Source organism: Schistocerca cancellata, unplaced genomic scaffold, assembly GCF_023864275.1.
Source record: "Schistocerca cancellata isolate TAMUIC-IGC-003103 unplaced genomic scaffold, iqSchCanc2.1 HiC_scaffold_405, whole genome shotgun sequence".
Classification (NCBI taxonomy): domain Eukaryota; kingdom Metazoa; phylum Arthropoda; class Insecta; order Orthoptera; family Acrididae; genus Schistocerca; species Schistocerca cancellata.
In genome coordinates, this window is record NW_026046422.1 from 117203 (window position 1) to 143276 (window position 26074).

The following is a 26074-nucleotide window of genomic DNA, read 5'->3' on the forward strand; positions in this document are numbered from 1 at the left end:
GGAAAGGAGCTTTGTTGTGAGCAATGTGTTGGTATTTCATCATTTACTGGCCAAAGTCTTCTCAAGCCAAGTATGCACCAGCTCTGTCTATGGCTGGGTCAATCAAGAGCCCCTATCAATTTTACTTAAAAGACAAGCAGCATCAACAACTCACAGGAGGCACTGAACATTTATACCATTATCTGCACCACCTTCCACTGATTTACTGAAGAAGAAACTGCAAAGTCTGGCCAATTTTGTACACAAGTAATCTTGAAAACATTGGAGTCAACAGCAGATACATAGTTTCCAAGACTGTAGCTAGGAACAACCCTTCCATTTCAAGATTTATCTCTCACTGAGACACATCATACCCAAACTACAACTACCAGGAAATTGCTACTCAATTCATCTCTAGCTATCTATGTCATATTCAACAACTGTCTCTTTCTCACCTAAATCTTCTACAAAACTGAGTACACTGTTATGAACAAAGAACCAATGCCACATTATGGCAACAAGCCAGTGCCACTAATATCCACTCTATTGAAAACAATTGAAATGCTCATCCTGCCCAACTAACCACCATCTACAGCCCAAATCTCACTCACATCATACCTACAAATCACAAACTTGTGCGGTAAAAATAATTTTGGGTTTCAAAACACAATCTACTAATCACATACTAGTATTTATTACAAAGCCTCTCAATTCATCATTCACTTCCAAATATCGGCTTATATGCTGTTGTGCAACTGCAGTGCAAGTAAACACCCTCAAATCATCTAGAACTGAGATGCGGAAAGGGTTCACCAAGAGTTTCCAGGACAATAAATAGCGCTCTCTCTCTCTCTCTCTCTTTACACAATCGCCTAACACACTGCAAGCCATTTCAGGGCAAATGTACTTGTTTCATTATACTACGAAACGGCCAATTGCATTTTCAAATTAAAAAAGCATCTACCTGATCCAACGTGATCCGCTACTCCACGCCCTTCATTCTCACAACACAACCTACCTCTTGCTAATTACATTACGTTTTACTTGTGATTATGGCTCAGCAATAGCCGAGCACTACGAAAAATACCTTATAGACTCATTTAATGTTCCCCTCCACGGAAATCTTTAGTAAAAGGCGAAAGATTTATTCGTTTTGAAGGGAAACCAGAGTGCCGATCAAAGCCCTCACTTCAATACTTATGGCTGCTTCTCTATTGCTTCTCCGCGAGAACACGGAAAATTCTTTCCGTCTTGTCTACTTCTCTACCGTCAACAGACTTCCAGTGCCATGCAAGCACACACCCCAAACTAACTGTCAGCGCTGAAATACGTGTCTGCCAAATGTCGTCGATATTACTCTTTAGATAACTATTTTCATCATTTCTGTCACCATTCAAGCTGCTTCATTACCTCACCTGCCGACAGATGGCAGCACGCCTAATTCCTCTCGGCGACCCACCGTCAGACACACAACTAACTGCCCGCACTGCTCTGCATCTAACACTAATCTCTCTCCTCCCCACCACACTCGTTCACTGAAAAAACAGGCAACTAGATAGTTCTTTGAACGCAAAACTAGGCCACATCAGACGCAACCTGTATGTAGATGTATGGTGCAAGGGAAATATCCCCCTGCTCCCACACAACTAATTAATACTAGTTGACAACAGAAATAAAATTTCTGTCGATAGTATTTGAACCAGTCTTATTCATTTGCGAATTCCATGCATTCCTTCTTGCAGATAACAGTGCCTTGCAAATCACTCAATTCATGTTTGCTAGCCAAACGCGCTCCTCCTAAATGTTCCGTACATCATGCATTAGTGCTGATTATCAAGACTGTGTTGTGTGTCAGCCGTTTATGGTCATCAATTGCACTCTTCTTGTGTTGCTCACTCATTCTTGTAACTCAAAAGTACGTCGTTGTCATCCAAGCCTAGCACTTGGAGCAGGCCAAATCAAATGGCTCGTCCCCGTGCCACTCGAGAAACTCCCACAAGGCTTTCATGACATGTCGCAATCAAAGTCCTTCCACAACCTGTAGCGACATTGCTGCAACGACGCGGGTCCCGATACCAAAAGTATGACTTATGCTTGCTTCTATTCTATATAATAAAACCACCACTCGGAAAGCGCTATTCCCTTCCCACATCCCTCAGAATGTGGTGAACGATCATCGATTACAACCAAGATGCGATGAATCTCGATCGCAAGCCTCACGCTCAGGGACAGTGCTACCACTCATCATCGTGGTTACGTCTACTCCAGCTTTGAACTAGAGAGAGTTGAAGACATACTACAGAAATGATCCTGTGAAGTATGATCTTGCTAGCAAGCTATCACCGCTCGCTACTTATGCCACGAGACCGTCAACACGCCCTACGAGAATACGACACACTCTTCACATTTCGCGATTTACTTATCGAAGAATTTCTTAAGCTCGGACATTCTGCAAAGAACCTACTTCTACTCTTACTTGGCCGCCATGATCTCACTCAGCTATTTTGTGCGCTACCAGTGCTTCTTGTCTTCCGAAATGAGAGACCATTGCCTCACGCGAGACTGTATGTAAACACCGCTTGCACCTCCGGCCGCTAGATGGGGGCCTGGGGCACATACAGTAGCATCCTATGGCGCAAGCAGACATGCCAAATAGCCACTGAAAGACAAACACACAAGACGGCGTTCATACGACTCTTGTGCTTTCTTTAAAGCCGCCTCTCTCTTCGAAAATTTTCGCACCGCACTAGTTTATTCACTTCACCCTAACAGTGCAAACTCTTGTCGATATATCGCCACTTTCATGCATACTTCCTCTTTCGTTTCACTTTGCGTCTAGCTTGATACCCGCCCAAGAGCTGCTGATATATAATACTCGCAATAAATGTGTTTCTCTCTGTATCTCTTTTCGCCTATCACGAGTATTGCTTTTCCTCACATGGCAATTATGAAAACACCCACAGCTAAACAAACACTTACACTCAGCGCCACGTCCATACTATCAATCATACGCCAGTAATTTCACAGCTACTTGCTCCACTAATACATTTCTTATGTCTACTGTTAAACAGATGAAGAATCAAAGTATACAACAAGTCTCTGTGAACATCACTGTCAGGACATTTTACAGACCTACGCATACCATGCCAATCTTTATGCTTCAACTATGATGGCCATGTGCTATGAATAAAGAAATTTCTCATAAAATAACAATTTTACGACTACTCCGACAAGCTCCTTACTAAAATGCTAGATGTTTAGCAATCTCCCCCCCCCCCCCCTCTAAAAATCATCTCAGAATAATCTCAAGCAGTGCTTACATCCCATGAGCACTTCTTTGCAAACAAAACCACAAACTACTTTTTATACTAGCTTCCTTGTCACAGTGAACAGGAAACTAATGCTAGTGCCTCAGTTTACTAAAAAGCTTTTTTCGCTTGCAACAAATAAACTACCAACTTGAACCACTTGGATTTTCAGACACACACAGAAAACTTAATTCCACAGAAATTTAGGAGTAACAGTGGTTACCTCACATTTTCACACACACTCAAATAGCTACTTCTGTGCACTTCACACAATGTTCTCATCGTGTTCCACCAGAGAACACAGTTATCACTATGAATGGATTCTGGTAAAAGAGCATTAAAAAAAAAACAAACAGCCTGATCAAAGTGATTATCTGCCAATATCATGTCACTCTATACCCGAGGGAAACTAGAATGCAGGGAAAGGAGCTTTGTTGTGAGCAATGTGTTGGTATTTCATCATTTACTGGCCAAAGTCTTCTCAAGCCAAGTATGCACCAGCTCTGTCTATGGCTGGGTCAATCAAGAGCCCCTATCAATTTTACTTAAAAGACAAGCAGCATCAACAACTCACAGGAGGCACTGAACATTTATACCATTATCTGCACCACCTTCCACTGATTTACTGAAGAAGAAACTGCAAAGTCTGGCCAATTTTGTACACAAGTAATCTTGAAAACATTGGAGTCAACAGCAGATACATAGTTTCCAAGACTGTAGCTAGGAACAACCCTTCCATTTCAAGATTTATCTCTCACTGAGACACATCATACCCAAACTACAACTACCAGGAAATTGCTACTCAATTCATCTCTAGCTATCTATGTCATATTCAACAACTGTCTCTTTCTCACCTAAATCTTCTACAAAACTGAGTACACTGTTATGAACAAAGAACCAATGCCACATTATGGCAACAAGCCAGTGCCACTAATATCCACTCTATTGAAAACAATTGAAATGCTCATCCTGCCCAACTAACCACCATCTACAGCCCAAATCTCACTCACATCATACCTACAAATCACAAACTTGTGCGGTAAAAATAATTTTGGGTTTCAAAACACAATCTACTAATCACATACTAGTATTTATTACAAAGCCTCTCAATTCATCATTCACTTCCAAATATCGGCTTATATGCTGTTGTGCAACTGCAGTGCAAGTAAACACCCTCAAATCATCTAGAACTGAGATGCGGAAAGGGTTCACCAAGAGTTTCCAGGACAATAAATAGCGCTCTCTCTCTCTCTCTCTCTTTACACAATCGCCTAACACACTGCAAGCCATTTCAGGGCAAATGTACTTGTTTCATTATACTACGAAACGGCCAATTGCATTTTCAAATTAAAAAAGCATCTACCTGATCCAACGTGATCCACTACTCCACGCCCTTCATTCTCACAACACAACCTACCTCTTGCTAATTACATTACGTTTTACTTGTGATTATGGCTCAGCAATAGCCGAGCACTACGAAAAATACCTTATAGACTCATTTAATGTTCCCCTCCACGGAAATCTTTAGTAAAAGGCGAAAGATTTATTCGTTTTGAAGGGAAACCAGAGTGCCGATCAAAGCCCTCACTTCAATACTTATGGCTGCTTCTCTATTGCTTCTCCGCGAGAACACGGAAAATTCTTTCCGTCTTGTCTACTTCTCTACCGTCAACAGACTTCCAGTGCCATGCAAGCACACACCCCAAACTAACTGTCAGCGCTGAAATACGTGTCTGCCAAATGTCGTCGATATTACTCTTTAGATAACTATTTTCATCATTTCTGTCACCATTCAAGCTGCTTCATTACCTCACCTGCCGACAGATGGCAGCACGCCTAATTCCTCTCGGCGACCCACCGTCAGACACACAACTAACTGCCCGCACTGCTCTGCATCTAACACTAATCTCTCTCCTCCCCACCACACTCGTTCACTGAAAAAACAGGCAACTAGATAGTTCTTTGAACGCAAAACTAGGCCACATCAGACGCAACCTGTATGTAGATGTATGGTGCAAGGGAAATATCCCCCTGCTCCCACACAACTAATTAATACTAGTTGACAACAGAAATAAAATTTCTGTCGATAGTATTTGAACCAGTCTTATTCATTTGCGAATTCCATGCATTCCTTCTTGCAGATAACAGTGCCTTGCAAATCACTCAATTCATGTTTGCTAGCCAAACGCGCTCCTCCTAAATGTTCCGTACATCATGCATTAGTGCTGATTATCAAGACTGTGTTGTGTGTCAGCCGTTTATGGTCATCAATTGCACTCTTCTTGTGTTGCTCACTCATTCTTGTAACTCAAAAGTACGTCGTTGTCATCCAAGCCTAGCACTTGGAGCAGGCCAAATCAAATGGCTCGTCCCCGTGCCACTCGAGAAACTCCCACAAGGCTTTCATGACATGTCGCAATCAAAGTCCTTCCACAACCTGTAGCGACATTGCTGCAACGACGCGGGTCCCGATACCAAAAGTATGACTTATGCTTGCTTCTATTCTATATAATAAAACCACCACTCGGAAAGCGCTATTCCCTTCCCACATCCCTCAGAATGTGGTGAACGATCATCGATTACAACCAAGATGCGATGAATCTCGATCGCAAGCCTCACGCTCAGGGACAGTGCTACCACTCATCATCGTGGTTACGTCTACTCCAGCTTTGAACTAGAGAGAGTTGAAGACATACTACAGAAATGATCCTGTGAAGTATGATCTTGCTAGCAAGCTATCACCGCTCGCTACTTATGCCACGAGACCGTCAACACGCCCTACGAGAATACGACACACTCTTCACATTTCGCGATTTACTTATCGAAGAATTTCTTAAGCTCGGACATTCTGCAAAGAACCTACTTCTACTCTTACTTGGCCGCCATGATCTCACTCAGCTATTTTGTGCGCTACCAGTGCTTCTTGTCTTCCGAAATGAGAGACCATTGCCTCACGCGAGACTGTATGTAAACACCGCTTGCACCTCCGGCCGCTAGATGGGGGCCTGGGGCACATACAGTAGCATCCTATGGCGCAAGCAGACATGCCAAATAGCCACTGAAAGACAAACACACAAGACGGCGTTCATACGACTCTTGTGCTTTCTTTAAAGCCGCCTCTCTCTTCGAAAATTTTCGCACCGCACTAGTTTATTCACCTCACCCTAACAGTGCAAACTCTTGTCGATATATCGCCACTTTCATGCATACTTCCTCTTTCGTTTCACTTTGCGTCTAGCTTGATACCCGCCCAAGAGCTGCTGATATATAATACTCGCAATAAATGTGTTTCTCTCTGTATCTCTTTTCGCCTATCACGAGTATTGCTTTTCCTCACATGGCAATTATGAAAACACCCACAGCTAAACAAACACTTACACTCAGCGCCACGTCCATACTATCAATCATACGCCAGTAATTTCACAGCTACTTGCTCCACTAATACATTTCTTATGTCTACTGTTAAACAGATGAAGAATCAAAGTATACAACAAGTCTCTGTGAACATCACTGTCAGGACATTTTACAGACCTACGCATACCATGCCAATCTTTATGCTTCAACTATGATGGCCATGTGCTATGAATAAAGAAATTTCTCATAAAATAACAATTTTACGACTACTCCGACAAGCTCCTTACTAAAATGCTAGATGTTTAGCAATCTCCCCCCCCCCCCTCAAAAAATCATCTCAGAATAATCTCAAGCAGTGCTTACATCCCATGAGCACTTCTTTGCAAACAAAACCACAAACTACTTTTTATACTAGCTTCCTTGTCACAGTGAACAGGAAACTAATGCTAGTGCCTCAGTTTACTAAAAAGCTTTTTTCGCTTGCAACAAATAAACTACCAACTTGAACCACTTGGATTTTCAGACACACACAGAAAACTTAATTCCACAGAAATTTAGGAGTAACAGTGGTTACCTCACATTTTCACACACACTCAAATAGCTACTTCTGTGCACTTCACACAATGTTCTCATCGTGTTCCACCAGAGAACACAGTTATCACTATGAATGGATTCTGGTAAAAGAGCATTAAAAAAAAAAAAAAACAGCCTGATCAAAGTGATTATCTGCCAATATCAAGTCACTCTATACCCGAGGGAAACTAGAATGCAGGGAAAGGAGCTTTGTTGTGAGCAATGTGTTGGTATTTCATCATTTACTGGCCAAAGTCTTCTCAAGCCAAGTATGCACCAGCTCTGTCTATGGCTGGGTCAATCAAGAGCCCCTATCAATTTTACTTAAAAGACAAGCAGCATCAACAACTCACAGGAGGCACTGAACATTTATACCATTATCTGCACCACCTTCCACTGATTTACTGAAGAAGAAACTGCAAAGTCTGGCCAATTTTGTACACAAGTAATCTTGAAAACATTGGAGTCAACAGCAGATACATAGTTTCCAAGACTGTAGCTAGGAACAACCCTTCCATTTCAAGATTTATCTCTCACTGAGACACATCATACCCAAACTACAACTACCAGGAAATTGCTACTCAATTCATCTCTAGCTATCTATGTCATATTCAACAACTGTCTCTTTCTCACCTAAATCTTCTACAAAACTGAGTACACTGTTATGAACAAAGAACCAATGCCACATTATGGCAACAAGCCAGTGCCACTAATATCCACTCTATTGAAAACAATTGAAATGCTCATCCTGCCCAACTAACCACCATCTACAGCCCAAATCTCACTCACATCATACCTACAAATCACAAACTTGTGCGGTAAAAATAATTTTGGGTTTCAAAACACAATCTACTAATCACATACTAGTATTTATTACAAAGCCTCTCAATTCATCATTCACTTCCAAATATCGGCTTATATGCTGTTGTGCAACTGCAGTGCAAGTAAACACCCTCAAATCATCTAGAACTGAGATGCGGAAAGGGTTCACCAAGAGTTTCCAGGACAATAAATAGCGCTCTCTCTCTCTCTCTTTACACAATCGCCTAACACACTGCAAGCCATTTCAGGGCAAATGTACTTGTTTCATTATACTACGAAACGGCCAATTGCATTTTCAAATTAAAAAAGCATCTACCTGATCCAACGTGATCCGCTACTCCACGCCCTTCATTCTCACAACACAACCTACCTCTTGCTAATTACATTACGTTTTACTTGTGATTATGGCTCAGCAATAGCCGAGCACTACGAAAAATACCTTATAGACTCATTTAATGTTCCCCTCCACGGAAATCTTTAGTAAAAGGCGAAAGATTTATTCGTTTTGAAGGGAAACCAGAGTGCCGATCAAAGCCCTCACTTCAATACTTATGGCTGCTTCTCTATTGCTTCTCCGCGAGAACGCGGAAAATTCTTTCCGTCTTGTCTACTTCTCTACCGTCAACAGACTTCCAGTGCCATGCAAGCACACACCCCAAACTAACTGTCAGCGCTGAAATACGTGTCTGCCAAATGTCGTCGATATTACTCTTTAGATAACTATTTTTCATCATTTCTGTCACCATTCAAGCTGCTTCATTACCTCACCTGCCGACAGATGGCAGCACGCCTAATTCCTCTCGGCGACCCACCGTCAGACACACAACTAACTGCCCGCACTGCTCTGCATCTAACACTAATCTCTCTCCTCCCCACCACACTCGTTCACTGAAAAAACAGGCAACTAGATAGTTCTTTGAACGCAAAACTAGGCCACATCAGACGCAACCTGTATGTAGATGTATGGTGCAAGGGAAATATCCCCCTGCTCCCACACAACTAATTAATACTAGTTGACAACAGAAATAAAATTTCTGTCGATAGTATTTGAACCAGTCTTATTCATTTGCGAATTCCATGCATTCCTTCTTGCAGATAACAGTGCCTTGCAAATCACTCAATTCATGTTTGCTAGCCAAACGCGCTCCTCCTAAATGTTCCGTACATCATGCATTAGTGCTGATTATCAAGACTGTGTTGTGTGTCAGCCGTTTATGGTCATCAATTGCACTCTTCTTGTGTTGCTCACTCATTCTTGTAACTCAAAAGTACGTCGTTGTCATCCAAGCCTAGCACTTGGAGCAGGCCAAATCAAATGGCTCGTCCCCGTGCCACTCGAGAAACTCCCACAAGGCTTTCATGACATGTCGCAATCAAAGTCCTTCCACAACCTGTAGCGACATTGCTGCAACGACGCGGGTCCCGATACCAAAAGTATGACTTATGCTTGCTTCTATTCTATATAATAAAACCACCACTCGGAAAGCGCTATTCCCTTCCCACATCCCTCAGAATGTGGTGAACGATCATCGATTACAACCAAGATGCGATGAATCTCGATCGCAAGCCTCACGCTCAGGGACAGTGCTACCACTCATCATCGTGGTTACGTCTACTCCAGCTTTGAACTAGAGAGAGTTGAAGACATACTACAGAAATGATCCTGTGAAGTATGATCTTGCTAGCAAGCTATCACCGCTCGCTACTTATGCCACGAGACCGTCAACACGCCCTACGAGAATACGACACACTCTTCACATTTCGCGATTTACTTATCGAAGAATTTCTTAAGCTCGGACATTCTGCAAAGAACCTACTTCTACTCTTACTTGGCCGCCATGATCTCACTCAGCTATTTTGTGCGCTACCAGTGCTTCTTGTCTTCCGAAATGAGAGACCATTGCCTCACGCGAGACTGTATGTAAACACCGCTTGCACCTCCGGCCGCTAGATGGGGGCCTGGGGCACATACAGTAGCATCCTATGGCGCAAGCAGACATGCCAAATAGCCACTGAAAGACAAACACACAAGACGGCGTTCATACGACTCTTGTGCTTTCTTTAAAGCCGCCTCTCTCTTCGAAAATTTTCGCACCGCACTAGTTTATTCACTTCACCCTAACAGTGCAAACTCTTGTCGATATATCGCCACTTTCATGCATACTTCCTCTTTCGTTTCACTTTGCGTCTAGCTTGATACCCGCCCAAGAGCTGCTGATATATAATACTCGCAATAAATGTGTTTCTCTCTGTATCTCTTTTCGCCTATCACGAGTATTGCTTTTCCTCACATGGCAATTATGAAAACACCCACAGCTAAACAAACACTTACACTCAGCGCCACGTCCATACTATCAATCATACGCCAGTAATTTCACAGCTACTTGCTCCACTAATACATTTCTTATGTCTAATGTTAAACAGATGAAGAATCAAAGTATACAACAAGTCTCTGTGAACATCACTGTCAGGACATTTTACAGACCTACGCATACCATGCCAATCTTTATGCTTCAACTATGATGGCCATGTGCTATGAATAAAGAAATTTCTCATAAAATAACAATTTTACGACTACTCCGACAAGCTCCTTACTAAAATGCTAGATGTTTAGCAATCTCCCCCCCCCCCCTCTAAAAATCATCTCAGAATAATCTCAAGCAGTGCTTACATCCCATGAGCACTTCTTTGCAAACAAAACCACAAACTACTTTTTATACTAGCTTCCTTGTCACAGTGAACAGGAAACTAATGCTAGTGCCTCAGTTTACTAAAAAGCTTTTTTCGCTTGCAACAAATAAACTACCAACTTGAACCACTTGGATTTTCAGACACACACAGAAAACTTAATTCCACAGAAATTTAGGAGTAACAGTGGTTACCTCACATTTTCACACACACTCAAATAGCTACTTCTGTGCACTTCACACAATGTTCTCATCGTGTTCCACCAGAGAACACAGTTATCACTATGAATGGATTCTGGTAAAAGAGCATTAAAAAAAAAAACAAACAGCCTGATCAAAGTGATTATCTGCCAATATCATGTCACTCTATACCCGAGGGAAACTAGAATGCAGGGAAAGGAGCTTTGTTGTGAGCAATGTGTTGGTATTTCATCATTTACTGGCCAAAGTCTTCTCAAGCCAAGTATGCACCAGCTCTGTCTATGGCTGGGTCAATCAAGAGCCCCTATCAATTTTACTTAAAAGACAAGCAGCATCAACAACTCACAGGAGGCACTGAACATTTATACCATTATCTGCACCACCTTCCACTGATTTACTGAAGAAGAAACTGCAAAGTCTGGCCAATTTTGTACACAAGTAATCTTGAAAACATTGGAGTCAACAGCAGATACATAGTTTCCAAGACTGTAGCTAGGAACAACCCTTCCATTTCAAGATTTATCTCTCACTGAGACACATCATACCCAAACTACAACTACCAGGAAATTGCTACTCAATTCATCTCTAGCTATCTATGTCATATTCAACAACTGTCTCTTTCTCACCTAAATCTTCTACAAAACTGAGTACACTGTTATGAACAAAGAACCAATGCCACATTATGGCAACAAGCCAGTGCCACTAATATCCACTCTATTGAAAACAATTGAAATGCTCATCCTGCCCAACTAACCACCATCTACAGCCCAAATCTCACTCACATCATACCTACAAATCACAAACTTGTGCGGTAAAAATAATTTTGGGTTTCAAAACACAATCTACTAATCACATACTAGTATTTATTACAAAGCCTCTCAATTCATCATTCACTTCCAAATATCGGCTTATATGCTGTTGTGCAACTGCAGTGCAAGTAAACACCCTCAAATCATCTAGAACTGAGATGCGGAAAGGGTTCACCAAGAGTTTCCAGGACAATAAATAGCGCTCTCTCTCTCTCTCTTTACACAATCGCCTAACACACTGCAAGCCATTTCAGGGCAAATGTACTTGTTTCATTATACTACGAAACGGCCAATTGCATTTTCAAATTAAAAAAGCATCTACCTGATCCAACGTGATCCGCTACTCCACGCCCTTCATTCTCACAACACAACCTACCTCTTGCTAATTACATTACGTTTTACTTGTGATTATGGCTCAGCAATAGCCGAGCACTACGAAAAATACCTTATAGACTCATTTAATGTTCCCCTCCACGGAAATCTTTAGTAAAAGGCGAAAGATTTATTCGTTTTGAAGGGAAACCAGAGTGCCGATCAAAGCCCTCACTTCAATACTTATGGCTGCTTCTCTATTGCTTCTCCGCGAGAACGCGGAAAATTCTTTCCGTCTTGTCTACTTCTCTACCGTCAACAGACTTCCAGTGCCATGCAAGCACACACCCCAAACTAACTGTCAGCGCTGAAATACGTGTCTGCCAAATGTCGTCGATATTACTCTTTAGATAACTATTTTCATCATTTCTGTCACCATTCAAGCTGCTTCATTACCTCACCTGCCGACAGATGGCAGCACGCCTAATTCCTCTCGGCGACCCACCGTCAGACACACAACTAACTGCCCGCACTGCTCTGCATCTAACACTAATCTCTCTCCTCCCCACCACACTCGTTCACTGAAAAAACAGGCAACTAGATAGTTCTTTGAACGCAAAACTAGGCCACATCAGACGCAACCTGTATGTAGATGTATGGTGCAAGGGAAATATCCCCCTGCTCCCACACAACTAATTAATACTAGTTGACAACAGAAATAAAATTTCTGTCGATAGTATTTGAACCAGTCTTATTCATTTGCGAATTCCATGCATTCCTTCTTGCAGATAACAGTGCCTTGCAAATCACTCAATTCATGTTTGCTAGCCAAACGCGCTCCTCCTAAATGTTCCGTACATCATGCATTAGTGCTGATTATCAAGACTGTGTTGTGTGTCAGCCGTTTATGGTCATCAATTGCACTCTTCTTGTGTTGCTCACTCATTCTTGTAACTCAAAAGTACGTCGTTGTCATCCAAGCCTAGCACTTGGAGCAGGCCAAATCAAATGGCTCGTCCCCGTGCCACTCGAGAAACTCCCACAAGGCTTTCATGACATGTCGCAATCAAAGTCCTTCCACAACCTGTAGCGACATTGCTGCAACGACGCGGGTCCCGATACCAAAAGTATGACTTATGCTTGCTTCTATTCTATATAATAAAACCACCACTCGGAAAGCGCTATTCCCTTCCCACATCCCTCAGAATGTGGTGAACGATCATCGATTACAACCAAGATGCGATGAATCTCGATCGCAAGCCTCACGCTCAGGGACAGTGCTACCACTCATCATCGTGGTTACGTCTACTCCAGCTTTGAACTAGAGAGAGTTGAAGACATACTACAGAAATGATCCTGTGAAGTATGATCTTGCTAGCAAGCTATCACCGCTCGCTACTTATGCCACGAGACCGTCAACACGCCCTACGAGAATACGACACACTCTTCACATTTCGCGATTTACTTATCGAAGAATTTCTTAAGCTCGGACATTCTGCAAAGAACCTACTTCTACTCTTACTTGGCCGCCATGATCTCACTCAGCTATTTTGTGCGCTACCAGTGCTTCTTGTCTTCCGAAATGAGAGACCATTGCCTCACGCGAGACTGTATGTAAACACCGCTTGCACCTCCGGCCGCTAGATGGGGGCCTGGGGCACATACAGTAGCATCCTATGGCGCAAGCAGACATGCCAAATAGCCACTGAAAGACAAACACACAAGACGGCGTTCATACGACTCTTGTGCTTTCTTTAAAGCCGCCTCTCTCTTCGAAAATTTTCGCACCGCACTAGTTTATTCACTTCACCCTAACAGTGCAAACTCTTGTCGATATATCGCCACTTTCATGCATACTTCCTCTTTCGTTTCACTTTGCGTCTAGCTTGATACCCGCCCAAGAGCTGCTGATATATAATACTCGCAATAAATGTGTTTCTCTCTGTATCTCTTTTCGCCTATCACGAGTATTGCTTTTCCTCACATGGCAATTATGAAAACACCCACAGCTAAACAAACACTTACACTCAGCGCCACGTCCATACTATCAATCATACGCCAGTAATTTCACAGCTACTTGCTCCACTAATACATTTCTTATGTCTACTGTTAAACAGATGAAGAATCAAAGTATACAACAAGTCTCTGTGAACATCACTGTCAGGACATTTTACAGACCTACGCATACCATGCCAATCTTTATGCTTCAACTATGATGGCCATGTGCTATGAATAAAGAAATTTCTCATAAAATAACAATTTTACGACTACTCCGACAAGCTCCTTACTAAAATGCTAGATGTTTAGCAATCTCCCCCCCCCCCTCTAAAAATCATCTCAGAATAATCTCAAGCAGTGCTTACATCCCATGAGCACTTCTTTGCAAACAAAACCACAAACTACTTTTTATACTAGCTTCCTTGTCACAGTGAACAGGAAACTAATGCTAGTGCCTCAGTTTACTAAAAAGCTTTTTTCGCTTGCAACAAATAAACTACCAACTTGAACCACTTGGATTTTCAGACACACACAGAAAACTTAATTCCACAGAAATTTAGGAGTAACAGTGGTTACCTCACATTTTCACACACACTCAAATAGCTACTTCTGTGCACTTCACACAATGTTCTCATCGTGTTCCACCAGAGAACACAGTTATCACTATGAATGGATTCTGGTAAAAGAGCATTAAAAAAAAAAACAAACAGCCTGATCAAAGTGATTATCTGCCAATATCATGTCACTCTATACCCGAGGGAAACTAGAATGCAGGGAAAGGAGCTTTGTTGTGAGCAATGTGTTGGTATTTCATCATTTACTGGCCAAAGTCTTCTCAAGCCAAGTATGCACCAGCTCTGTCTATGGCTGGGTCAATCAAGAGCCCCTATCAATTTTACTTAAAAGACAAGCAGCATCAACAACTCACAGGAGGCACTGAACATTTATACCATTATCTGCACCACCTTCCACTGATTTACTGAAGAAGAAACTGCAAAGTCTGGCCAATTTTGTACACAAGTAATCTTGAAAACATTGGAGTCAACAGCAGATACATAGTTTCCAAGACTGTAGCTAGGAACAACCCTTCCATTTCAAGATTTATCTCTCACTGAGACACATCATACCCAAACTACAACTACCAGGAAATTGCTACTCAATTCATCTCTAGCTATCTATGTCATATTCAACAACTGTCTCTTTCTCACCTAAATCTTCTACAAAACTGAGTACACTGTTATGAACAAAGAACCAATGCCACATTATGGCAACAAGCCAGTGCCACTAATATCCACTCTATTGAAAACAATTGAAATGCTCATCCTGCCCAACTAACCACCATCTACAGCCCAAATCTCACTCACATCATACCTACAAATCACAAACTTGTGCGGTAAAAATAATTTTGGGTTTCAAAACACAATCTACTAATCACATACTAGTATTTATTACAAAGCCTCTCAATTCATCATTCACTTCCAAATATCGGCTTATATGCTGTTGTGCAACTGCAGTGCAAGTAAACACCCTCAAATCATCTAGAACTGAGATGCGGAAAGGGTTCACCAAGAGTTTCCAGGACAATAAATAGCGCTCTCTCTCTCTCTCTTTACACAATCGCCTAACACACTGCAAGCCATTTCAGGGCAAATGTACTTGTTTCATTATACTACGAAACGGCCAATTGCATTTTCAAATTAAAAAAGCATCTACCTGATCCAACGTGATCCGCTACTCCACGCCCTTCATTCTCACAACACAACCTACCTCTTGCTAATTACATTACGTTTTACTTGTGATTATGGCTCAGCAATAGCCGAGCACTACGAAAAATACCTTATAGACTCATTTAATGTTCCCCTCCACGGAAATCTTTAGTAAAAGGCGAAAGATTTATTCGTTTTGAAGGGAAACCAGAGTGCCGATCAAAGCCCTCACTTCAATACTTATGGCTGCTTCTCTATTGCTTCTCCGCGAGAACGCGGAAAATTCTTTCCGTCTTGTCTACTTCTCTACCGTCAACAGACTTCCAGTGCCATGCAAGCACACACCCCAAACTAACTGTCAGCGCTGAAATACGTGTCTGCCAAATGTCGTCGATATTACTCTTTAGATAACTATTTTCATCATTTCTGTCACCATTCAAGCTGCTTCATTACCTCACCTGCCGACAGATGGCAGCACGCCTAATTCCTCTCGGCGACCCACCGTCAGACACACAACTAACTGCCCGCACTGCTCTGCATCTAACACTAATCTCTCTCCTCCCCACCACACTCGTTCACTGAAAAAACAGGCAACTAGATAGTTCTTTGAACGCAAAACTAGGCCACATCAGACGCAACCTGTATGTAGATGTATGGTGCAAGGGAAATATCCCCCTGCTCCCACACAACTAATTAATACTAGTTGACAACAGAAATAAAATTTCTGTCGATAGTATTTGAACCAGTCTTATTCATTTGCGAATTCCATGCATTCCTTCTTGCAGATAACAGTGCCTTGCAAATCACTCAATTCATGTTTGCTAGCCAAACGCGCTCCTCCTAAATGTTCCGTACATCATGCATTAGTGCTGATTATCAAGACTGTGTTGTGTGTCAGCCGTTTATGGTCATCAATTGCACTCTTCTTGTGTTGCTCACTCATTCTTGTAACTCAAAAGTACGTCGTTGTCATCCAAGCCTAGCACTTGGAGCAGGCCAAATCAAATGGCTCGTCCCCGTGCCACTCGAGAAACTCCCACAAGGCTTTCATGACATGTCGCAATCAAAGTCCTTCCACAACCTGTAGCGACATTGCTGCAACGACGCGGGTCCCGATACCAAAAGTATGACTTATGCTTGCTTCTATTCTATATAATAAAACCACCACTCGGAAAGCGCTATTCCCTTCCCACATCCCTCAGAATGTGGTGAACGATCATCGATTACAACCAAGATGCGATGAATCTCGATCGCAAGCCTCACGCTCAGGGACAGTGCTACCACTCATCATCGTGGTTACGTCTACTCCAGCTTTGAACTAGAGAGAGTTGAAGACATACTACAGAAATGATCCTGTGAAGTATGATCTTGCTAGCAAGCTATCACCGCTCGCTACTTATGCCACGAGACCGTCAACACGCCCTACGAGAATACGACACACTCTTCACATTTCGCGATTTACTTATCGAAGAATTTCTTAAGCTCGGACATTCTGCAAAGAACCTACTTCTACTCTTACTTGGCCGCCATGATCTCACTCAGCTATTTTGTGCGCTACCAGTGCTTCTTGTCTTCCGAAATGAGAGACCATTGCCTCACGCGAGACTGTATGTAAACACCGCTTGCACCTCCGGCCGCTAGATGGGGGCCTGGGGCACATACAGTAGCATCCTATGGCGCAAGCAGACATGCCAAATAGCCACTGAAAGACAAACACACAAGACGGCGTTCATACGACTCTTGTGCTTTCTTTAAAGCCGCCTCTCTCTTCGAAAATTTTCGCACCGCACTAGTTTATTCACTTCACCCTAACAGTGCAAACTCTTGTCGATATATCGCCACTTTCATGCATACTTCCTCTTTCGTTTCACTTTGCGTCTAGCTTGATACCCGCCCAAGAGCTGCTGATATATAATACTCGCAATAAATGTGTTTCTCTCTGTATCTCTTTTCGCCTATCACGAGTATTGCTTTTCCTCACATGGCAATTATGAAAACACCCACAGCTAAACAAACACTTACACTCAGCGCCACGTCCATACTATCAATCATACGCCAGTAATTTCACAGCTACTTGCTCCACTAATACATTTCTTATGTCTACTGTTAAACAGATGAAGAATCAAAGTATACAACAAGTCTCTGTGAACATCACTGTCAGGACATTTTACAGACCTACGCATACCATGCCAATCTTTATGCTTCAACTATGATGGCCATGTGCTATGAATAAAGAAATTTCTCATAAAATAACAATTTTACGACTACTCCGACAAGCTCCTTACTAAAATGCTAGATGTTTAGCAATCTCCCCCCCCCCCTCTAAAAATCATCTCAGAATAATCTCAAGCAGTGCTTACATCCCATGAGCACTTCTTTGCAAACAAAACCACAAACTACTTTTTATACTAGCTTCCTTGTCACAGTGAACAGGAAACTAATGCTAGTGCCTCAGTTTACTAAAAAGCTTTTTTCGCTTGCAACAAATAAACTACCAACTTGAACCACTTGGATTTTCAGACACACACAGAAAACTTAATTCCACAGAAATTTAGGAGTAACAGTGGTTACCTCACATTTTCACACACACTCAAATAGCTACTTCTGTGCACTTCACACAATGTTCTCATCGTGTTCCACCAGAGAACACAGTTATCACTATGAATGGATTCTGGTAAAAGAGCATTAAAAAAAAAAAACAAACAGCCTGATCAAAGTGATTATCTGCCAATATCATGTCACTCTATACCCGAGGGAAACTAGAATGCAGGGAAAGGAGCTTTGTTGTGAGCAATGTGTTGGTATTTCATCATTTACTGGCCAAAGTCTTCTCAAGCCAAGTATGCACCAGCTCTGTCTATGGCTGGGTCAATCAAGAGCCCCTATCAATTTTACTTAAAAGACAAGCAGCATCAACAACTCACAGGAGGCACTGAACATTTATACCATTATCTGCACCACCTTCCACTGATTTACTGAAGAAGAAACTGCAAAGTCTGGCCAATTTTGTACACAAGTAATCTTGAAAACATTGGAGTCAACAGCAGATACATAGTTTCCAAGACTGTAGCTAGGAACAACCCTTCCATTTCAAGATTTATCTCTCACTGAGACACATCATACCCAAACTACAACTACCAGGAAATTGCTACTCAATTCATCTCTAGCTATCTATGTCATATTCAACAACTGTCTCTTTCTCACCTAAATCTTCTACAAAACTGAGTACACTGTTATGAACAAAGAACCAATGCCACATTATGGCAACAAGCCAGTGCCACTAATATCCACTCTATTGAAAACAATTGAAATGCTCATCCTGCCCAACTAACCACCATCTACAGCCCAAATCTCACTCACATCATACCTACAAATCACAAACTTGTGCGGTAAAAATAATTTTGGGTTTCAAAACACAATCTACTAATCACATACTAGTATTTATTACAAAGCCTCTCAATTCATCATTCACTTCCAAATATCGGCTTATATGCTGTTGTGCAACTGCAGTGCAAGTAAACACCCTCAAATCATCTAGAACTGAGATGCGGAAAGGGTTCACCAAGAGTTTCCAGGACAATAAATAGCGCTCTCTCTCTCTCTCTCTCTACACAATCGCCTAACACACTGCAAGCCATTTCAGGGCAAATGTACTTGTTTCATTATACTACGAAACGGCCAATTGCATTTTCAAATTAAAAAAAGCATCTACCTGATCCAACGTGATCCGCTACTCCACGCCCTTCATTCTCACAACACAACCTACCTCTTGCTAATTACATTACGTTTTACTTGTGATTATGGCTCAGCAATAGCCGAGCACTACGAAAAATACCTTATAGACTCATTTAATGTTCCCCTCCACGGAAATCTTTAGTAAAAGGCGAAAGATTTATTCGTTTTGAAGGGAAACCAGAGTGCCGATCAAAGCCCTCACTTCAATACTTATGGCTGCTTCTCTATTGCTTCTCCGCGAGAACGCGGAAAATTCTTTCCGTCTTGTCTACTTCTCTACCGTCAACAGACTTCCAGTGCCATGCAAGCACACACCCCAAACTAACTGTCAGCGCTGAAATACGTGTCTGCCAAATGTCGTCGATATTACTCTTTAGATAACTATTTTCATCATTTCTGTCACCATTCAAGCTGCTTCATTACCTCACCTGCCGACAGATGGCAGCACGCCTAATTCCTCTCGGCGACCCACCGTCAGACACACAACTAACTGCCCGCACTGCTCTGCATCTAACACTAATCTCTCTCCTCCCCACCACACTCGTTCACTGAAAAAACAGGCAACTAGATAGTTCTTTGAACGCAAAACTAGGCCACATCAGACGCAACCTGTATGTAGATGTATGGTGCAAGGGAAATATCCCCCTGCTCCCACACAACTAATTAATACTAGTTGACAACAGAAATAAAATTTCTGTCGATAGTATTTGAACCAGTCTTATTCATTTGCGAATTCCATGCATTCCTTCTTGCAGATAACAGTGCCTTGCAAATCACTCAATTCATGTTTGCTAGCCAAACGCGCTCCTCCTAAATGTTCCGTACATCATGCATTAGTGCTGATTATCAAGACTGTGTTGTGTGTCAGCCGTTTATGGTCATCAATTGCACTCTTCTTGTGTTGCTCACTTCATTCTTGTAACTCAAAAGTACGTCGTTGTCATCCAAGCCTAGCACTTGGAGCAGGCCAAATCAAATGGCTCGTCCCCGTGCCACTCGAGAAACTCCCACAAGGCTTTCATGACATGTCGCAATCAAAGTCCTTCCACAACCTGTAGCGACATTGCTGCAACGACGCGGGTCCCGATACCAAAAGTATGACTTATGCTTGCTTCTATTCTATATAATAAAACCACCACTCGGAAAGCGCTATTCCCTTCCCACATCCCTCAGAATGTGGTGAACGATCATCGATTACAACCAAGATGCGATGAATCTCGATCGCAAGCCTCACGCTCAGGGACAGTGCTACCACTCATCATCGTGGTTACGTCTACTCCAGCTTTGAACTAGAGAGAGTTGAAGACATACTACAGAAATGATCCTGTGAAGTATGATCTTGCTAGCAAGCTATCACCGCTCGCTACTTATGCCACGAGACCGTCAACACGCCCTACGAGAATACGACACACTCTTCACATTTCGCGATTTACTTATCGAAGAATTTCTTAAGCTCGGACATTCTGCAAAGAACCTACTTCTACTCTTACTTGGCCGCCATGATCTCACTCAGCTATTTTGTGCGCTACCAGTGCTTCTTGTCTTCCGAAATGAGAGACCATTGCCTCACGCGAGACTGTATGTAAACACCGCTTGCACCTCCGGCCGCTAGATGGGGGCCTGGGGCACATACAGTAGCATCCTATGGCGCAAGCAGACATGCCAAATAGCCACTGAAAGACAAACACACAAGACGGCGTTCATACGACCCTTGTGCTTTCTTTAAAGCCGCCTCTCTCTTCGAAAATTTTCGCACCGCACTAGTTTATTCACCTCACCCTAACAGTGCAAACTCTTGTCGATATATCGCCACTTTCATGCATACTTCCTCTTTCGTTTCACTTTGCGTCTAGCTTGATACCCGCCCAAGAGCTGCTGATATATAATACTCGCAATAAATGTGTTTCTCTCTGTATCTCTTTTCGCCTATCACGAGTATTGCTATTCCTCACATGGCAATTATGAAAACACCCACAGCTAAACAAACACTTACACTCAGCGCCACGTCCATACTATCAATCATACGCCAGTAATTTCACAGCTACTTGCTCCACTAATACATTTCTTATGTCTACTGTTAAACAGATGAAGAATCAAAGTATACAACAAGTCTCTGTGAACATCACTGTCAGGACATTTTACAGACCTACGCATACCATGCCAATCTTTATGCTTCAACTATGATGGCCATGTGCTATGAATAAAGAAATTTCTCATAAAATAACAATTTTACGACTACTCCGACAAGCTCCTTACTAAAATGCTAGATGTTTAGCAATCTCCCCCCCCCCCCCTCAAAAAATCATCTCAGAATAATCTCAAGCAGTGCTTACATCCCATGAGCACTTCTTTGCAAACAAAACCACAAACTACTTTTTATACTAGCTTCCTTGTCACAGTGAACAGGAAACTAATGCTAGTGCCTCAGTTTACTAAAAAGCTTTTTTCGCTTGCAACAAATAAACTACCAACTTGAACCACTTGGATTTTCAGACACACACAGAAAACTTAATTCCACAGAAATTTAGGAGTAACAGTGGTTACCTCACATTTTCACACACACTCAAATAGCTACTTCTGTGCACTTCACACAATGTTCTCATCGTGTTCCACCAGAGAACACAGTTATCACTATGAATGGATTCTGGTAAAAGAGCATTAAAAAAAAAACAAACAGCCTGATCAAAGTGATTATCTGCCAATATCATGTCACTCTATACCCGAGGGAAACTAGAATGCAGGGAAAGGAGCTTTGTTGTGAGCAATGTGTTGGTATTTCATCATTTACTGGCCAAAGTCTTCTCAAGCCAAGTATGCACCAGCTCTGTCTATGGCTGGGTCAATCAAGAGCCCCTATCAATTTTACTTAAAAGACAAGCAGCATCAACAACTCACAGGAGGCACTGAACATTTATACCATTATCTGCACCACCTTCCACTGATTTACTGAAGAAGAAACTGCAAAGTCTGGCCAATTTTGTACACAAGTAATCTTGAAAACATTGGAGTCAACAGCAGATACATAGTTTCCAAGACTGTAGCTAGGAACAACCCTTCCATTTCAAGATTTCTCTCTCACTGAGACACATCATACCCAAACTACAACTACCAGGAAATTGCTACTCAATTCATCTCTAGCTATCTATGTCATATTCAACAACTGTCTCTTTCTCACCTAAATCTTCTACAAAACTGAGTACACTGTTATGAACAAAGAACCAATGCCACATTATGGCAACAAGCCAGTGCCACTAATATCCACTCTATTGAAAACAATTGAAATGCTCATCCTGCCCAACTAACCACCATCTACAGCCCAAATCTCACTCACATCATACCTACAAATCACAAACTTGTGCGGTAAAAATAATTTTGGGTTTCAAAACACAATCTACTAATCACATACTAGTATTTATTACAAAGCCTCTCAATTCATCATTCACTTCCAAATATCGGCTTATATGCTGTTGTGCAACTGCAGTGCAAGTAAACACCCTCAAATCATCTAGAACTGAGATGCGGAAAGGGTTCACCAAGAGTTTCCAGGACAATAAATAGCGCTCTCTCTCTCTCTCTTTACACAATCGCCTAACACACTGCAAGCCATTTCAGGGCAAATGTACTTGTTTCATTATACTACGAAACGGCCAATTGCATTTTCAAATTAAAAAAGCATCTACCTGATCCAACGTGATCCGCTACTCCACGCCCTTCATTCTCACAACACAACCTACCTCTTGCTAATTACATTACGTTTTACTTGTGATTATGGCTCAGCAATAGCCGAGCACTACGAAAAATACCTTATAGACTCATTTAATGTTCCCCTCCACGGAAATCTTTAGTAAAAGGCGAAAGATTTATTCGTTTTGAAGGGAAACCAGAGTGCCGATCAAAGCCCTCACTTCAATACTTATGGCTGCTTCTCTATTGCTTCTCCGCGAGAACGCGGAAAATTCTTTCCGTCTTGTCTACTTCTCTACCGTCAACAGACTTCCAGTGCCATGCAAGCACACACCCCAAACTAACTGTCAGCGCTGAAATACGTGTCTGCCAAATGTCGTCGATATTACTCTTTAGATAACTATTTTCATCATTTCTGTCACCATTCAAGCTGCTTCATTACCTCACCTGCCGACAGATGGCAGCACGCCTAATTCCTCTCGGCGACCCACCGTCAGACACACAACTAACTGCCCGCACTGCTCTGCATCTAACACTAATCTCTCTCCTCCCCACCACACTCGTTCACTGAAAAAACAGGCAACTAGATAGTTCTTTGAACGCAAAACTAGGCCACATCAGACGCAACCTGTATGTAGATGTATGGTGCAAGGGAAATATCCCCCTGCTCCCACACAACTAATTAATACTAGTTGACAACAGAAATAAAATTTCTGTCGATAGTATTTGAACCAGTCTTATTCATTTGCGAATTCCATGCATTCCTTCTTGCAGATAACAGTGCCTTGCAAATCACTCAATTCATGTTTGCTAGCCAAACGCGCTCCTCCTAAATGTTCCGTACATCATGCATTAGTGCTGATTATCAAGACTGTGTTGTGTGTCAGCCGTTTATGGTCATCAATTGCACTCTTCTTGTGTTGCTCACTCATTCTTGTAACTCAAAAGTACGTCGTTGTCATCCAAGCCTAGCACTTGGAGCAGGCCAAATCAAATGGCTCGTCCCCGTGCCACTCGAGAAACTCCCACAAGGCTTTCATGACATGTCGCAATCAAAGTCCTTCCACAACCTGTAGCGACATTGCTGCAACGACGCGGGTCCCGATACCAAAAGTATGACTTATGCTTGCTTCTATTCTATATAATAAAACCACCACTCGGAAAGCGCTATTCCCTTCCCACATCCCTCAGAATGTGGTGAACGATCATCGATTACAACCAAGATGCGATGAATCTCGATCGCAAGCCTCACGCTCAGGGACAGTGCTACCACTCATCATCGTGGTTACGTCTACTCCAGCTTTGAACTAGAGAGAGTTGAAGACATACTACAGAAATGATCCTGTGAAGTATGATCTTGCTAGCAAGCTATCACCGCTCGCTACTTATGCCAAGAGACCGTCAACACGCCCTACGAGAATACGACACACTCTTCACATTTCGCGATTTACTTATCGAAGAATTTCTTAAGCTCGGACATTCTGCAAAGAACCTACTTCTACTCTTACTTGGCCGCCATGATCTCACTCAGCTATTTTGTGCGCTACCAGTGCTTCTTGTCTTCCGAAATGAGAGACCATTGCCTCACGCGAGACTGTATGTAAACACCGCTTGCACCTCCGGCCGCTAGATGGGGGCCTGGGGCACATACAGTAGCATCCTATGGCGCAAGCAGACATGCCAAATAGCCACTGAAAGACAAACACACAAGACGGCGTTCATACGACTCTTGTGCTTTCTTTAAAGCCGCCTCTCTCTTCGAAAATTTTCGCACCGCACTAGTTTATTCACCTCACCCTAACAGTGCAAACTCTTGTCGATATATCGCCACTTTCATGCATACTTCCTCTTTCGTTTCACTTTGCGTCTAGCTTGATACCCGCCCAAGAGCTGCTGATATATAATACTCGCAATAAATGTGTTTCTCTCTGTATCTCTTTTCGCCTATCACGAGTATTGCTTTTCCTCACATGGCAATTATGAAAACACCCACAGCTAAACAAACACTTACACTCAGCGCCACGTCCATACTATCAATCATACGCCAGTAATTTCACAGCTACTTGCTCCACTAATACATTTCTTATGTCTACTGTTAAACAGATGAAGAATCAAAGTATACAACAAGTCTCTGTGAACATCACTGTCAGGACATTTTACAGACCTACGCATACCATGCCAATCTTTATGCTTCAACTATGATGGCCATGTGCTATGAATAAAGAAATTTCTCATGAAATAACAATTTTACGACTACTCCGACAAGCTCCTTACTAAAATGCTAGATGTTTAGCAATCTCCCCCCCCTCCCCTCAAAAAATCATCTCAGAATAATCTCAAGCAGTGCTTACATCCCATGAGCACTTCTTTGCAAACAAAACCACAAACTACTTTTTATACTAGCTTCCTTGTCACAGTGAACAGGAAACTAATGCTAGTGCCTCAGTTTACTAAAAAGCTTTTTTCGCTTGCAACAAATAAACTACCAACTTGAACCACTTGGATTTTCAGACACACACAGAAAACTTAATTCCACAGAAATTTAGGAGTAACAGTGGTTACCTCACATTTTCACACACACTCAAATAGCTACTTCTGTGCACTTCACACAATGTTCTCATCGTGTTCCACCAGAGAACACAGTTATCACTATGAATGGATTCTGGTAAAAGAGCATTAAAAAAAAACAAACAGCCTGATCAAAGTGATTATCTGCCAATATCATGTCACTCTATACCCGAGGGAAACTAGAATGCAGGGAAAGGAGCTTTGTTGTGAGCAATGTGTTGGTATTTCATCATTTACTGGCCAAAGTCTTCTCAAGCCAAGTATGCACCAGCTCTGTCTATGGCTGGGTCAATCAAGAGCCCCTATCAATTTTACTTAAAAGACAAGCAGCATCAACA

At 42.2% G+C, this 26074-nt stretch overlaps 14 non-coding genes across 14 annotated transcripts; all 14 read right to left on the bottom strand.

Moving 5' to 3' along the window:
* Positions 1-1033: 1033 nt before the first annotated feature.
* LOC126120048 (U5 spliceosomal RNA) lies at positions 1034-1152 on the bottom strand. The gene has a single exon (XR_007525980.1). It is a non-coding gene; the product is annotated as a U5 spliceosomal RNA (small nuclear RNA).
* Positions 1153-2099: 947 nt separating this feature from the next.
* LOC126120102 (small nucleolar RNA U3) lies at positions 2100-2306 on the bottom strand. Its single transcript, XR_007526029.1, has one exon. It is a non-coding gene; the product is annotated as a small nucleolar RNA U3 (small nucleolar RNA).
* Positions 2307-4740: 2434 nt separating this feature from the next.
* Positions 4741-4859, bottom strand: LOC126120049 (U5 spliceosomal RNA). The gene has a single exon (XR_007525981.1). It is a non-coding gene; the product is annotated as a U5 spliceosomal RNA (small nuclear RNA).
* Positions 4860-5806: 947 nt separating this feature from the next.
* LOC126120103 (small nucleolar RNA U3) lies at positions 5807-6013 on the bottom strand. Its single transcript, XR_007526030.1, has one exon. It is a non-coding gene; the product is annotated as a small nucleolar RNA U3 (small nucleolar RNA).
* Positions 6014-8442: 2429 nt separating this feature from the next.
* Positions 8443-8561, bottom strand: LOC126120050 (U5 spliceosomal RNA). Its single transcript, XR_007525982.1, has one exon. It is a non-coding gene; the product is annotated as a U5 spliceosomal RNA (small nuclear RNA).
* Positions 8562-9509: 948 nt separating this feature from the next.
* LOC126120104 (small nucleolar RNA U3) lies at positions 9510-9716 on the bottom strand. The gene has a single exon (XR_007526031.1). It is a non-coding gene; the product is annotated as a small nucleolar RNA U3 (small nucleolar RNA).
* A 2429-nt stretch (positions 9717-12145) lies between these two features.
* Positions 12146-12264, bottom strand: LOC126120051 (U5 spliceosomal RNA). Its single transcript, XR_007525983.1, has one exon. It is a non-coding gene; the product is annotated as a U5 spliceosomal RNA (small nuclear RNA).
* Positions 12265-13211: 947 nt separating this feature from the next.
* On the bottom strand, positions 13212-13418 carry LOC126120105 (small nucleolar RNA U3). Its single transcript, XR_007526032.1, has one exon. It is a non-coding gene; the product is annotated as a small nucleolar RNA U3 (small nucleolar RNA).
* A 2428-nt stretch (positions 13419-15846) lies between these two features.
* LOC126120052 (U5 spliceosomal RNA) lies at positions 15847-15965 on the bottom strand. The gene has a single exon (XR_007525984.1). It is a non-coding gene; the product is annotated as a U5 spliceosomal RNA (small nuclear RNA).
* A 947-nt stretch (positions 15966-16912) lies between these two features.
* LOC126120106 (small nucleolar RNA U3) lies at positions 16913-17119 on the bottom strand. The gene has a single exon (XR_007526033.1). It is a non-coding gene; the product is annotated as a small nucleolar RNA U3 (small nucleolar RNA).
* A 2432-nt stretch (positions 17120-19551) lies between these two features.
* Positions 19552-19670, bottom strand: LOC126120053 (U5 spliceosomal RNA). The gene has a single exon (XR_007525985.1). It is a non-coding gene; the product is annotated as a U5 spliceosomal RNA (small nuclear RNA).
* A 948-nt stretch (positions 19671-20618) lies between these two features.
* LOC126120107 (small nucleolar RNA U3) lies at positions 20619-20825 on the bottom strand. Its single transcript, XR_007526034.1, has one exon. It is a non-coding gene; the product is annotated as a small nucleolar RNA U3 (small nucleolar RNA).
* Positions 20826-23254: 2429 nt separating this feature from the next.
* LOC126120054 (U5 spliceosomal RNA) lies at positions 23255-23373 on the bottom strand. Its single transcript, XR_007525986.1, has one exon. It is a non-coding gene; the product is annotated as a U5 spliceosomal RNA (small nuclear RNA).
* A 947-nt stretch (positions 23374-24320) lies between these two features.
* LOC126120109 (small nucleolar RNA U3) lies at positions 24321-24527 on the bottom strand. The gene has a single exon (XR_007526036.1). It is a non-coding gene; the product is annotated as a small nucleolar RNA U3 (small nucleolar RNA).
* Positions 24528-26074: the final 1547 nt, after the last annotated feature.